General features: G+C 42.0%; 1 protein-coding gene across 1 annotated transcript in view; it reads right to left on the reverse strand.

The window, feature by feature from the left end:
• Nucleotides 1–12,813, reverse strand: part of LOC120720571 — a 914,567-nt gene that overhangs the window by 284,229 nt on the left and 617,525 nt on the right. The window lies entirely within an intron of this gene.

The following is a 12,813-nucleotide window of genomic DNA, read 5'->3' on the forward strand; positions in this document are numbered from 1 at the left end:
TGAATTTCAGGAGCAGGACCACGCCTCCAAACACGCTCCTTCCGGTTGCATCTATATAGGTTCCCCCCAGTTCTGCAAGCTGTTCATTCTCGTTTACGTGCCCCTCCCTCCCTCCCTCCTTGTTCTCATTTCTTTAACTTCACTTCTATTTAAACACGGGGATCTGCCAGGCCTGGGAGCCGTCGCCAGTCCCCTTCGGGGCCTTCCCCAAACCGCAGCTCACTTCATGTCCAAGCATCACCTTTACCTACTAAAACACTGTCAGACCTAAAATGAGGACGTGGGCCCAGCGAGTGAATTCTATTCTACTTGCTTACTATTAGTTACTTCACATTTACTGTATGTTGTTGCTGCTGTGCTGTCCTGACAGGTGTATCCTGATAATTCACCAGAGGGCACTCTTGCCACACTAAAACCAACACGTCCACTCCATCAACAGCCATTAATTACAGAAACCTTGTTGATTTAGTGGTAAAGAGTCAGAGAGTAGTTTTCAAAGTTGATACACAAATATAAAACTGTTACTGTCAGAAGGTAAGAATGCAGCCGCCCTGTGATTTACAGTAATATGCAAAACGCTGCTGGAGGATTTTACATATTATGTGCCAGTACATAATGGCGCCACCGCTGTTTAAACGACCAGAATTACTGCACATAAAATATATACCGAGGAATTTTAGACATAATTGCACCGGCAGTCACGTGTAAATGTAATATATGAAAACAAACCGGTAGATGATATGCATCATGTTTTGTAGCCTTTTAAGGGAGAGATGAGTTGCAGCCACAGTTTCTCTGTTTGTGAATCCATGAAGTGCTCTGCAGCAGTTTGTTGTGCCGCTGCAGTTTCCTGGTGCTGTGAGAGATGCCTGAAGCAAGTGAGGGTGAAATCACAGAGCAGTTTTGTTTTCACTGCTGTGCTTGTAACATCGAGCGCCCAAAAATACAACATCTTGCAAACTGCAAGGAGAAGGGTGCGGCGAGGGGAGAAGAGAGATGTAGTTGCTCAGTTCAGTTTGACAGAAGCTGAAGAAAATAAAGAGAATCTTCAGGTAACATTTATTATGTTTCGTGCTCATTTGGAAATACCAAACGATGGCATCTATGTTGTAATTAGAGTCTGTCAGCAGACCCAGAACAAAACTGCTCCAGTTCAGACACGAAGACGTTGTGTTCTGCAGGGATGTAGATGCCGTCGACATAATCAGACCTTCACATCTTTTAAAGAATGTTATTTAATGAGGGAAGCACCAAAACCACACTTTAGTGCTGATACTGATACAATAATCACAAGTAATTTGTCTGTCACGGCATCTTTCAAACAGCACAAATTCAGTCACACGTGTTTAGCTCGCACGTATAAGAGCCGCAGAGTTCACGCCGCGTCCCTCACGTACAAAGTTAACATTTACAGTAACGATGCGGCGGCTGCTGATTATCTGCTGTCTCTCATTCATGAGACACAACCAAATCTTCAGAGATCAAATGGTCATTTTTAAATAATCAGTTTTACATTCAGTACATCAGCATTCGACAGCAAACAGGCAGCAGCTGCTCGGTGAGCATGAAGACTAACCGTAGTTTCACAACAATGCTTTCATGTCTTTAGAAATCTCTCCGAGATCACTGAAGGCAAAGTGGCTTTCTTAATGTACTCGTCCGAGTATAATGTTGCCCACATTTTCACTTCAGGTTGCTTTTGTTCACGTTTGTTTCCTGTTTGCTTTTGTTTACTGGCAGTAATAAAAGGCGAGCCCTTAAGAGGCAGCACATCTCCCACTCCAGCTCGTTACAAGAGTCGCTGAGGGTAGCAGAGCATTCTTTCCTTGTTTGTCTCAGTGGCTCTTAGACAGAAAGGCACTTCAGGTAAAATGCAGTAAAACGCCCACGTACTGCTATAACTATGCCTGAGACATCCATGTGATGGACACTGCTTGGCTCTCTGTTGCTCTTCAGGTATTTGACTTTTCAATCTGTTTGAATTCTCTCATACAGAAACAGCATTTTTTACACTGGTGAAATCAAAACAGCAGTGACGTTTCCAAACACAACTCTTTAGCACTCCAGCATCTTTTTACATCGTTTCAAATTATACACAGCAAAACTGAACACATCCCTCTGCAATATCCAGTTATTCAGAAAGATTTTGTCTTACAGTAACTGTAATTTGAAATATTTAGTGGAAGCACTAAAGCACCTCCACTTAGTTAAGTGCTGTTTTATTTTGGTGTGAGTTTCTAACACTGGGAGACGCTGGCATTGGTGGAATTACTGAACTCTGCAGGTGCTCACATAGAAAGCCCACGTGGATCTTTTGGATATTGCACCGTTTCTCCAGCATACTTTAACCTGTGTGGCGTGCTCAGTGTTGGGCAAGTTACTTTGAAAAAGTAATTAATTATAGTTACTAGTTACTTCTTCAAAAAATTCACTGAGTTACAAGATTCTAAAAGTAATTAACTACTGCGTTACTTTAAAAAAAAAAAAAAAAGTTTAACCCTCTGGGGTCCAGTTCAACGTCCCCTCTAATGTTTCATGTGTCTGAACACACAAACTCCCTGAGCGTCCCTTGGACCACTGTGAGCAACAGCAGACGTGTGCACTGTGGTCACGCCAGCATCCAATCCATCCAAGTTACATCGTTTATTAAAATAATCAAATTACAGCATTTACATTTATGTTAGACTACTTTTAATTAACTGCTTTAGCCCACTTACAATGAAAATTAAAATAAATCTAGTTCATGACCTGTGCAGCATGTTAACACTATTGGAAGGAAAAATAACCTGAACTCCAAGTTTGAAAAAAATACTTCTTTTTTATTTTTGTTATAAAGCTCTGACTGTATTATGACTCTGTGGGAGAGAGTCTGTAACTCTGTCTGCAAAATACAGTAAATAATGACCAATGTTGGGCAATTATTATATAGTTACTTCTTCAAAAAAGTAACTGAGTTTTGCAAACAAAGTTTTTTGCAGCTGTTTACCTAAAAATGCAGCCAAGGCGTTTTTAAAATAAACATTTCAAACTATTTACAGAACAATCAGCTGTTCTGCATCAAATCTGATACCACACAAATTATTTGTGCCACTCCAAAAAATATTTCTGCCCACTATGAGATGAAGGAGAACAACAGCCTGATACCTGCAGGCCTGACAGCAGCAGATGTATCACTGCTGTAACACCTGTAACACTCAGCAGTCGCCTCATTGTTCTGACACACACAACAACACTATTGACCACACTACACACTCACTACAGAAGACAACACATTAACTACACACTCCAAACACGCTAAACGTCACAAATCTCTCTCATCTCAAAACTCGCTCTCCCTCTTTTTCTGCTGTCTCTCTCTCTCTCTTCCTAAACAACCAAATGTCATGTTGCCATATCATTTTTTGATTGGTCGACATGGTGCATTTTTCCACCAACACCAACGGGCTGTTTTTTGTTTGTTTTTTTAAATTTTTTGCTCATAAGCAGAGAGGTCTCGCTGCGCTGTCCTTAGACAGCAAACGTGACGAAACTATTCAGGAAAAACAGGCGTGTATCTTGTTTATCATGACTCTGGTTTTACTGGCCTATCAACACAATTTATAAACTGGTATATGTCACCTTGTTGCTTTGTCTTGAAGTGGTCATGTAACTATTTTATTCTTCCTCAGTCAAACAGCAGCACTTATGCGATTGTTTTGCCCCCTGAGCTCCAGGTGTTGTGCCTAGTGATGTGCGGATCGATATTGAAATATCGATTCTTCTGATCCCAGTAATTTATGTTCTAGAATCGATTCTCATATTAAAATATTAATATTTTAGTACTTTGGGGTAAATTTGTAGTTTTTCATTAACAGGAGCACAGTGGAAAGAAACTACATCATTCGGATCGTCTAAATTGGAAGGAACTACTTCCTCTTACACCTTTCATAGTCATATGCGAAACACAGCTGTGTAAATGTGTCGCAGGCCCCGGTCAGTGTTGCCAACTCCTCAGTAAGGAAAATCGCTATTGGCTATGCTGAAAGTCTCTAGAAGTCGCTAAACGACGTCATCGCCTAATTTGCATAATTGGTCATGCTGATATCATTGTAACCCACGTTGTTGGAGAGAGAAAAAAGAAGAGACATGAAGTGAGTAAAAAAAGTCCTAAATGCATTTAGAATTTATTTAGAATTACAAATTAATTTTTTCTTTAGCGATTATTGTTTTGTTGTTTTTTTATGTCACAATTCCAACCCTGCTCCTTTAGCCGGGCTTGGACCGGCAAAAGTGACCCGAAATAGGCGCTCTGGTGGAGTTACTTTGTGTGTGAGAGTGTGTGTTTATAAGTAGTTTTAAAGCTTGTGATCCACAAAACAGCATAACAGTAAAAGAAGAACTGGCTGCGTTACAGTCAGTGCAGGAGCAGCAGCTTCGCTCATGCGCGATTCATTTGCCGTTTGGACGCACAGGCGTGAACGTCTCCTGCTCTGATAGCAGCGGGGGAGGACTATCCTCCGCCCGTGAGCGCTTTGGCACGGGTGAGGTGCCCACAGCAGCACCGCTGCTTGTTGAGAAGAGCGATCCGCGCTTTCACGTCAAAAAGTCGTCATAAATAAGTCTCCAATAACACCAGAAAAAGTCACCAGATTTGTCGCTAGTCGCTTTTTAGAATAAAAGTCGCTAAGGGGGTCTGAAAACCCGCTAAATATAGCGACAAAGTCACTAAGTTGGCAACACTGCACCTGGCGTGCGCACTCCCAACAATGGCTGAGCGTAAACAAAGTCACGTGTGGACATATTTTACCTCCACAAACAGCCAAGACGCGGTTTGCGATACATGTGGCAAGACAGTGAGGTGTTGTGGCAACACCTCTAACCTCGTGAAACACCTCAGAGTAAATCATATCACAGAATATGACGAGTGTATGTTGAGGTGAACTGAAGAGGAGGACAGGTGCTGCTAGGACGAGGAGTCCTTTAGTGCTGCAGGCAGGCAACATGCTCAATTGCGCTCACCTTCAAGTTTTTTATTTCTATATGATTATTCTGCATCATTAAGCAATAAGAACAAGTAGTCTGATGTCCTGTAATCATTGTGAAGCTATATCCTTATATTATTATTACAATGACATAATGCAATTCTATATTGTATTATGAAATACAATGAAACATTAAGTTTTTGTACAGAGTATCGGATCAGTGTCGTCGATACCACCCTGGATTTTACTTGGTATCGGATCAGAAAGGAAATCAGTGGTATCGCACATCACTAGTTGTGCCAAAAACTGATCGTCTACCAGAAAGTGATTGCTGTCCGCGGGAGCACGCAGCTGCTTAAAGCTGCAGCGTCCAGATTACTTACAGCTACTTCCGTGCAACTGATATAAGATGCGGTAACCTGAACACAGCTTCAACCGTCTGCTTGTTGAAAAATAGTAACGCGACCGCATTTTCTTGTTAGTAACGGTAACAGCGTTGTAACGATAGAAACAGTAATTAGTTAGATTACTCGTTACTGAAAAAAGTAACGCCATTAGTAATGCCGTAACTGTTATTCCCATCACTGGGCGTGCTTCAGGGTGCCATGTCAAAGCGTTTTATCGAGCTGGTGGGTAACAGACGTCTGCAAAAACATCGGAGCACTTTTGCAAATACGTGATGTCTTGATAAACTGAGCAGATATTTGATGTTTACACAGCTACTTTCTCACCTGAAAATATGTTAAAAGTTTATGTTGTGACCCAGAAAGATTAATAAGAGTAATTTTAAAACTTAGTAGCGGCCGCCATTGCCGGAAACTGGAGTTTGGCTGGGCCGCGCTATGAATTCTGGGATATGGTGGGCCACGAAGGACACACCCGACCCATCCTTCAAATTTGGGGAAATGAAGGACGCATTTGTCGGCCGCATTCGGAGGAGTCTACGATTTTGGACAGGCTTCGGCGCGTCGCTGTGACGTAATCGGTCTACAAATGCGTCAACGATCACCCCCAGTGATTCGCTGGCGCTACGATTCCGCACAGGAGGGAGGGGGTGAGTGAGGAGCTATTGCCTTGATGTGAGCTTCTACTCAGGGTTTTTCTTCCAGTTCAGAGCAGAAATGTTTCTGTTAAGAAACTGGCTGTTGTTTTCCCCCCCACAATTTTAATTATAAGCTAGATATATTTCACTATTGAAATGAGTTTGCTAACAGCAACAGGGATGAGTCAGTGAGTCCGTTGGGCTTGTGAATCATGATTCACGAGTCAGTAAAGTGATTCTCGAGTTCTGAACGATTCGTTCATGATTCGCACATCACTAACCTTCACTCAATACAGACGAGTGAGAGCTGCATGTCCGTGCCATCCTCTCACCTCTGCTCACTGTTTCCCCTGTTTAAGGGCACAACATTACATTAGTTGTAACAGTAAAGTAAAAAGATAATTCTGTGTTTTTACATTCATCAGGTCCCAATCAGCCCAAATAGCAAAGAGAAAATAAAAATGCCAGGAAAGAGTTCCTAAGTTGGCTTAAACACCTTTTTTATTAGTGTGGAAAAAGACTCATCATCACGCCCTACTCAGCAATGACAGGAAAAGGTAACGGCGAGAAGAGGAAAACTACTCTGCAAATGCACATTAAGCTGTACTACACCATTAAAACCAGCAGACAGAAATAGCCTCCCTCCCCATGTGCGCTGACAGTGTGTCGGAGATACTGACACCATAATGACGCAGAATAAATCAAATATGAATACAACGATAATTAAACCACTGATATTATAAATAAATAGGATAAAAAATCATGTTGATTGACAAACTATCAGTCATGAGTGGAGATGATGGGCCTTTGCTGAGCCATACTGGATACTGAAGTCCATCCACATTAAAAGCAGCTTAATGTTATTGCAGGCACGAGAGCTTCAGAGCACTGAAAGCATTCACACGATTGCTGATCTGGTTGGAGGAGTAATCGACCTCGATGATTACCGACCTTTTTAATCACCAGCTACAGCACCGAATGAAAGAAAATTTGTAGATTAGGTGATTTTCTCTTTATCCACATTTCTTCCATATGAAAAGAAGTTTGTTTTGCACGATCAAAGAACACGCAGAGACGATGCCCCCCCACCCACACCCACCCACCCTGTCGTCTTCTGCTGGTGGATGCTGAGGGAATTGATTACACGGAGCAGGAACACTTTGTCAGGCCTGAATGCGTTTTTCACAACGTGTTGCCGGGAACAAAGGGACACTATTAAAGCTTTCGTAAAACCCTCTAAAAACTTTTGATTTCCCTCTCGGTTGAGCAGAAAGCGTCAGGAAGACCGCGATTGAAAATTAATTGGCAGCGTGTCAGTGGTGTATTTACATTTTGTTCTTTTAAAGATGCAATTAATTACACGAGATGAAGAAATCTGCAGAGAGATGAGATGCGTAGCGTTGGTTGCTCTCCTCCCTGCAGACTGTCTCTGCTCTGAGGGAGTGTAGGCAGGCTTGCCAATTAGACACAGACTAAAAAACCCAACACTGCAATGTTTCAGCAGGTAAAAAAAGAGAAAGGCCTAAATTTAAATTGCCTGGAAAATCAATGTAATAGACAGACGGTAGCGTGTAGTTTTCACATTCTGATGCTTCAAGCTATACGAGGAAGATGTAAGAAGAATGTTCTCTTTCAAGAGTTTCCTAACTCCTGGAAACTGCTGCAAATTAGGTGCAGGGCTGGCACGGCAAGTGTTGTGTGCAGTAAGTTAAGCTTTCTTATTTCTTCTCCTTTTTTTGTTCGCCAAATGAGGTGTACTTCAGAGCAGAACTAACAGGACTGACTGCATGTAAATGTATCTGTAGTCACCTTTGCATCCAGTCAGTCTGACATTCATCATCATCATCATCAATGGAGCAGTTACTCCAACATTTCCCAGATTTTCCTGTCTCGACTGTGTTTCTCTAACACAACTCAGCAGACATTAGTAACATTGCTGTATGCTCTATTTTATGAATCCAGTTCATTTTTTAGTATTGCGTCCCTTAAATCTTCTTCCTTTCTTACACTCAGTCGCGCAGTTTCTGGCCTTTACAGACTCTTAACACGGAGGCTAAACTGTCTGACCCCCGTCAGGACAAATGGAGGGTTAGGCCTTTTCATTCTTTCAAAGCTAAAACACAAAGTGAAGCTAACAGAAAAAAGGAAGGTTGGATTTGTCCCACCTTACAAACACGCGGCAGCAGTTGCTGCTGAACGCTTCTTTAAAAGCAACATATGCTTTTTGTACTGGAAATACAGTCGACATAACAGGAAGAAGGAGCGGGCGAGGCAATTGAAGTTTGGCAATAACATCTCAAATGTCCCACATTTCCACTCTGGCAGTAAGTACGGAAAAGTTTTAAAAGAAAGAGACAGTTTGATGTTAGGACATAAAAAGGAGTAATGCGAGATACCTCAGGAGCTTGCTTGCCTCGCGCTTTTCAGTGAAGACCAAAGAGGGCCTTTTAAAAAGCTTTTATAATTGATTCCACCCAGAGGTAACCCAAGGCAATCACCTACCTCACCAAAAGCGAACACTGAAGCCCTGTGTAAAGACTGCCTGTTCCCCCCTCTCTATTCCCTGCCATCTTTTTTATTGGAGCTTTCATCTGCGAGTGTGAATAACTGCGAAGTGAGCCAAAGCTGAGTAAACATTGTCTGAATAGGTGATTGATGGATCAATTTGGGTCCCTCGTTTCCCAGCGCTGGTGGCGGCATTCACATTGATTATGTTGCCTGTGGTCGTTGGCCAAAATACAGTCCTTGAAATGAGTATGTCTCTTGGAAAGCGTCCAGAGCTCCTTCAGCCAAACAGATGGCTCCCAGTGCTGCAGTCATATCCATATTAATGACATGATTACAATGCATTACAATCAAGAGATCTTGTCATTAACTTTGCGATTTAAAAAGCAATTATGGGTTTTGATTATCCTCTGCTGCAGATATGAGGTGTGCATGTCTTCCTTTGCCAGTGGGCCCTTAATAAAACAGCAGATTGATTCCTCAGCTTTACCCTGACTGACAGCTAATGAGTGGAATGGCTTCTGCATAATGATGGAATGCAGCAAGGCTGAAAGGAGGGAATGGAGAACATGAAGATGGGCGTCATCGTGTCAGAAGAGGTCCTCTGTGTTTGTGAGCGTCCCCACAGACTGCAGCGTCGGCCGCTTCGTCTGTAGAGCTGTTGGAAATGTTGGATACATGTGTGGAGGGTTCATGTCTCACTCCTGATGAGTTAAGATAACGTTTCTGATTCTCTTTGTCGTCATATGAAGTTTTTATTTATCCAGATACAGACTGTATACTAAAGATGGAGAAAGCCAACATCAATCCATGTGAAGCCTTCGTGTGTGAACGATTTGGCTACCACCAAATTATTTCACTGGAACCAGAAAAGTGAACGAAGGTTGGCGAGCTCGATTCACCGCATCAAGGATGCTGCAGGATTCAGGATTCACCACGACTGAAGGGCCAGTGTTTTGGACACAACGAGCTTTGTTATTCGTGACATAATTTAATAATAGTGCAGAAAGCACTACCAGCACAAACACGATGGCGTGGACATTGATGATGAGTCTCCAAAGCTCACAAAAACCTGTGTGTCACATACGATGAACTAGAAGACTTTAGTGTAACGCGCTTCCTTTGATGTGATGAACTGTGGCTGTGTGGTTAAAGGAGCAGTACTTTATTTCAGTGTAAATTAGTGCTGTCAATAGATTTAAAAAACAAACTAATTAATTGCACACGTTTCTGTAATTAATTGCGATTAATCGCATTAGTTGATCAATAGCCTGGCTGCAATTACACTTTATCAACTTTATATTTGAGCTTGTAACAGACATTTATGCAATACAATGAAATAAATGTAGAACAAACATAAAGAATGTTAAATGCTTAAATTCAAAGAGAATTTGAATAGTTCAGTCTTTTACAGGCTCTCTCCTGTGAAATGCAACGAAACTAATATATAATATATATTAGTTTAGTCAAACAATTAAAGTGTTTAATCAGATTCATCACAGGGTTACTGTGGATTCATTTTGATTAATCATGATTAAATATCATTTTTATTCTATATTAATCACATTTCATTTTGCATGAGCAAAGAGACTCGAGAAAAAATGGAAAATATACAAACTCTATTGAACAACACAGTAAGACTGCTTTCTTCCATTTGCGCAACATCTCTAAAATTAGAAATATCCTGTCTCAGAGTGACGCTGAAAAACTAGTTCATGCATTTATTACTTCCAGGCTGGACGACTGTAATTCATTATTATCAGGATGTCCAAAAAACTCGCTGAAAAGCCTTCAGCTAATCCAAAATGCTGCAGCAAGAGTCCTGACAGGGACTAGAAAGAGAGAGCAGATTTCTCCTGTTTTGGCTTCCTGTTAAATCCAGAATTGAATTCAAAATCCTGCTCCTCACATACAAGGTCTTAAATAATCAGGCCCCATCTTATCTTAATGACCTTGTAGCACCATATCACCCTATTAGAGCACTTCGCTCTCGCTCTGCAGGCCTACTTGTTGTTCCTAGAGTATTTAAAAGTAGAATGGGAGGCAGAGCCTTCAGTTTTCAGGCCCCTCTTCTGTGGAACCAGCTTCCAGTTTGGATTCAGGAGACAGACACTATCTCTACTTTTAAGATTAGGCTTAAAACTTTCCTTTTTGCTAAAGCATATAGTTAGGGCTGGACCAGGTGACCCTGAATCCTCCCTTAGTTATGCTGCAATAGATGTAGGCTGCCGGGGGATTCCCATGATGCATTGAGTTTTTCCTTTCCAGTCACCTTTTTCACTCACTATGTATTAATAGACCTCTCTGCATTGAATCATATCTGTTATTAACCTCTGTCTCTCTTCCACAGTATGTCTTTATCCTGTCTTCCTTCTCTCGCCCCAACCGGTCACAGCAGATGGCCCCGCCCCTCCCTGAGCCTGGTTCTGCCGGAGGTTTCTTCCTGTTAAAAGGGAGTTTTTCCTTCCCACTGTCGCCAAAGTGCTTGCTCATAGGGGGTCATATGATTGTTGGGTTTTTCTCTGTATCTATGAAGCGCCTTGAGGCGACTTTTGTTGTGATTTGGCGCTATATAAATAAAATTGAATTGAATTGAACATTTGGAACATTCATGTTAACAGAAACCTCTGTAAACATGTATCCTCTCTCTGTCACTCCTGGGGAGGCTTCAAGTCCTTGAAACGAGGAACCAAAGCTGTGTAAAGGTTCTCAGTGATGTTAACAGGTCTGCAGTTTGTTGCAATCCACTCGGCGTCAGTCGATGTGTCCGAGGTCGACTTACTGAGTCCGCGATGCTCCGTGAGGGGTTTGTCCAAGCTGGGTGACGCGTTAGCCAAAGTGCTAGCAGCATCCTGGCTAACGTATGCTTCGCGTCAATGTGATATTTTAAGCTGGAAGCGCTTCGGTGAAAATTCCTTCTTGCACAACGTCCATGAGACTTTATGTCGGTCGACTGTTCCGTCTTCTTGTTTTTTAATACTCAAATTTCCCATCGAGAGGCCGATGTGCGTTTATCATCTTCCATATTGAGTTGATTGGTTCAGTCACCAGATCAACTGCCTGTTTGTGCGAAGGTAACTCTGCTTGGACGAACTGCCCGAAATGCGCTGACAGAAACATTTCAGGGATTTTGAGTCACTCTGCACCCCAGATGCGTCAATTTTTTTAAACTGCGTTAATCGTGACGACGGCTTAATCTACACGTTAATTTTGACAGCACTAGTGTAAGTATTTCAAACACTGGGAGACACTAATATCGGTCTATTGTTATTTGCAGTTGCACCTCTTGACACTATGCTAGGCAAGTTAATGTATTTTTCTCTAAAAGTTTCCTTTTTAAAACGTTGTAGTTCCCTTTAGTCTTAGCTAACTATGAAAACAGCACCGTGCTGAGCTCGGAGCCAGACTCTCACTTAACTTGATTCTTTAAAAGCTGTTGAAAAACTGCATCTGACTCGGTGGGCATGAGCTACTCTCTCCACAGAGATAGATGTGGAAGCTGTGTTAGCCTGCACTTGAACAGTGTTAGCACATTTTTATCATCCAGATTTTAGCCAGGATCATGTGTGCCTAATCACAGTACGTCATCATCATATAACGTAAAAGCTTTATATGTGTTTAGAAGCTCTGAAAGCTAGACAGAAACCTTTAATTCACTTTAACCGTTACAATGAGTGACACGGAAATGCTGGTAAATCTGGCATCAGATGAATGGAGGCACAAGTTGGAAAAATGAGCACAAGTGAACTTAAGTGAATGTAAGACACTGTGCTGCTCTTTTAAAGCATGTGATAGTTTAAGACCTTGTAAAGGGTAACACCATCTTCCCTGATGAAGAGAAAAAGATGGGTAGCAGTGTAAAAATGTGATCCTATCTTCTGCCTCCGCTCTGTTATTACCTCAGGTGTGAAATCCTTTCCCGCTCACGCCGGAAAACCAAGCGGGCGTGCTCAGCTGTGAAATTGTATCTTTTCTGCTTTCTCTGCCCTCGCTGTAGCTCCTTTCCCCGTCCTTCAAAAAAAAGCCTTTTCCTTACCTTCAAAATATGTGCTGCGTTTTGTAAGGTGAAGCCGTCCTGCACCTCGGCTGAATAATCAGGCGCCTCCCTCTGCATGCCTTTTAATGAGTGACTGAGAAACCCCAGGAACACCTCGACACGGTCCTACGCTGGCTGAGACTGGGCTGCTGTCTGCTTGTAAGGATTTCATGCAGTGCTGAAAAGCGCGGGACATTTTATTGAAATGTAATGAAACCTTGACAAAAGGTCCCAACTGTTAAAATAACAGGTTAGTTTGAGCATATCTT

Source organism: Simochromis diagramma, unplaced genomic scaffold, assembly GCF_900408965.1.
Source record: "Simochromis diagramma unplaced genomic scaffold, fSimDia1.1 OVJJ01000123.1, whole genome shotgun sequence".
Taxonomy (NCBI): Eukaryota; Metazoa; Chordata; class Actinopteri; order Cichliformes; family Cichlidae; genus Simochromis; species Simochromis diagramma.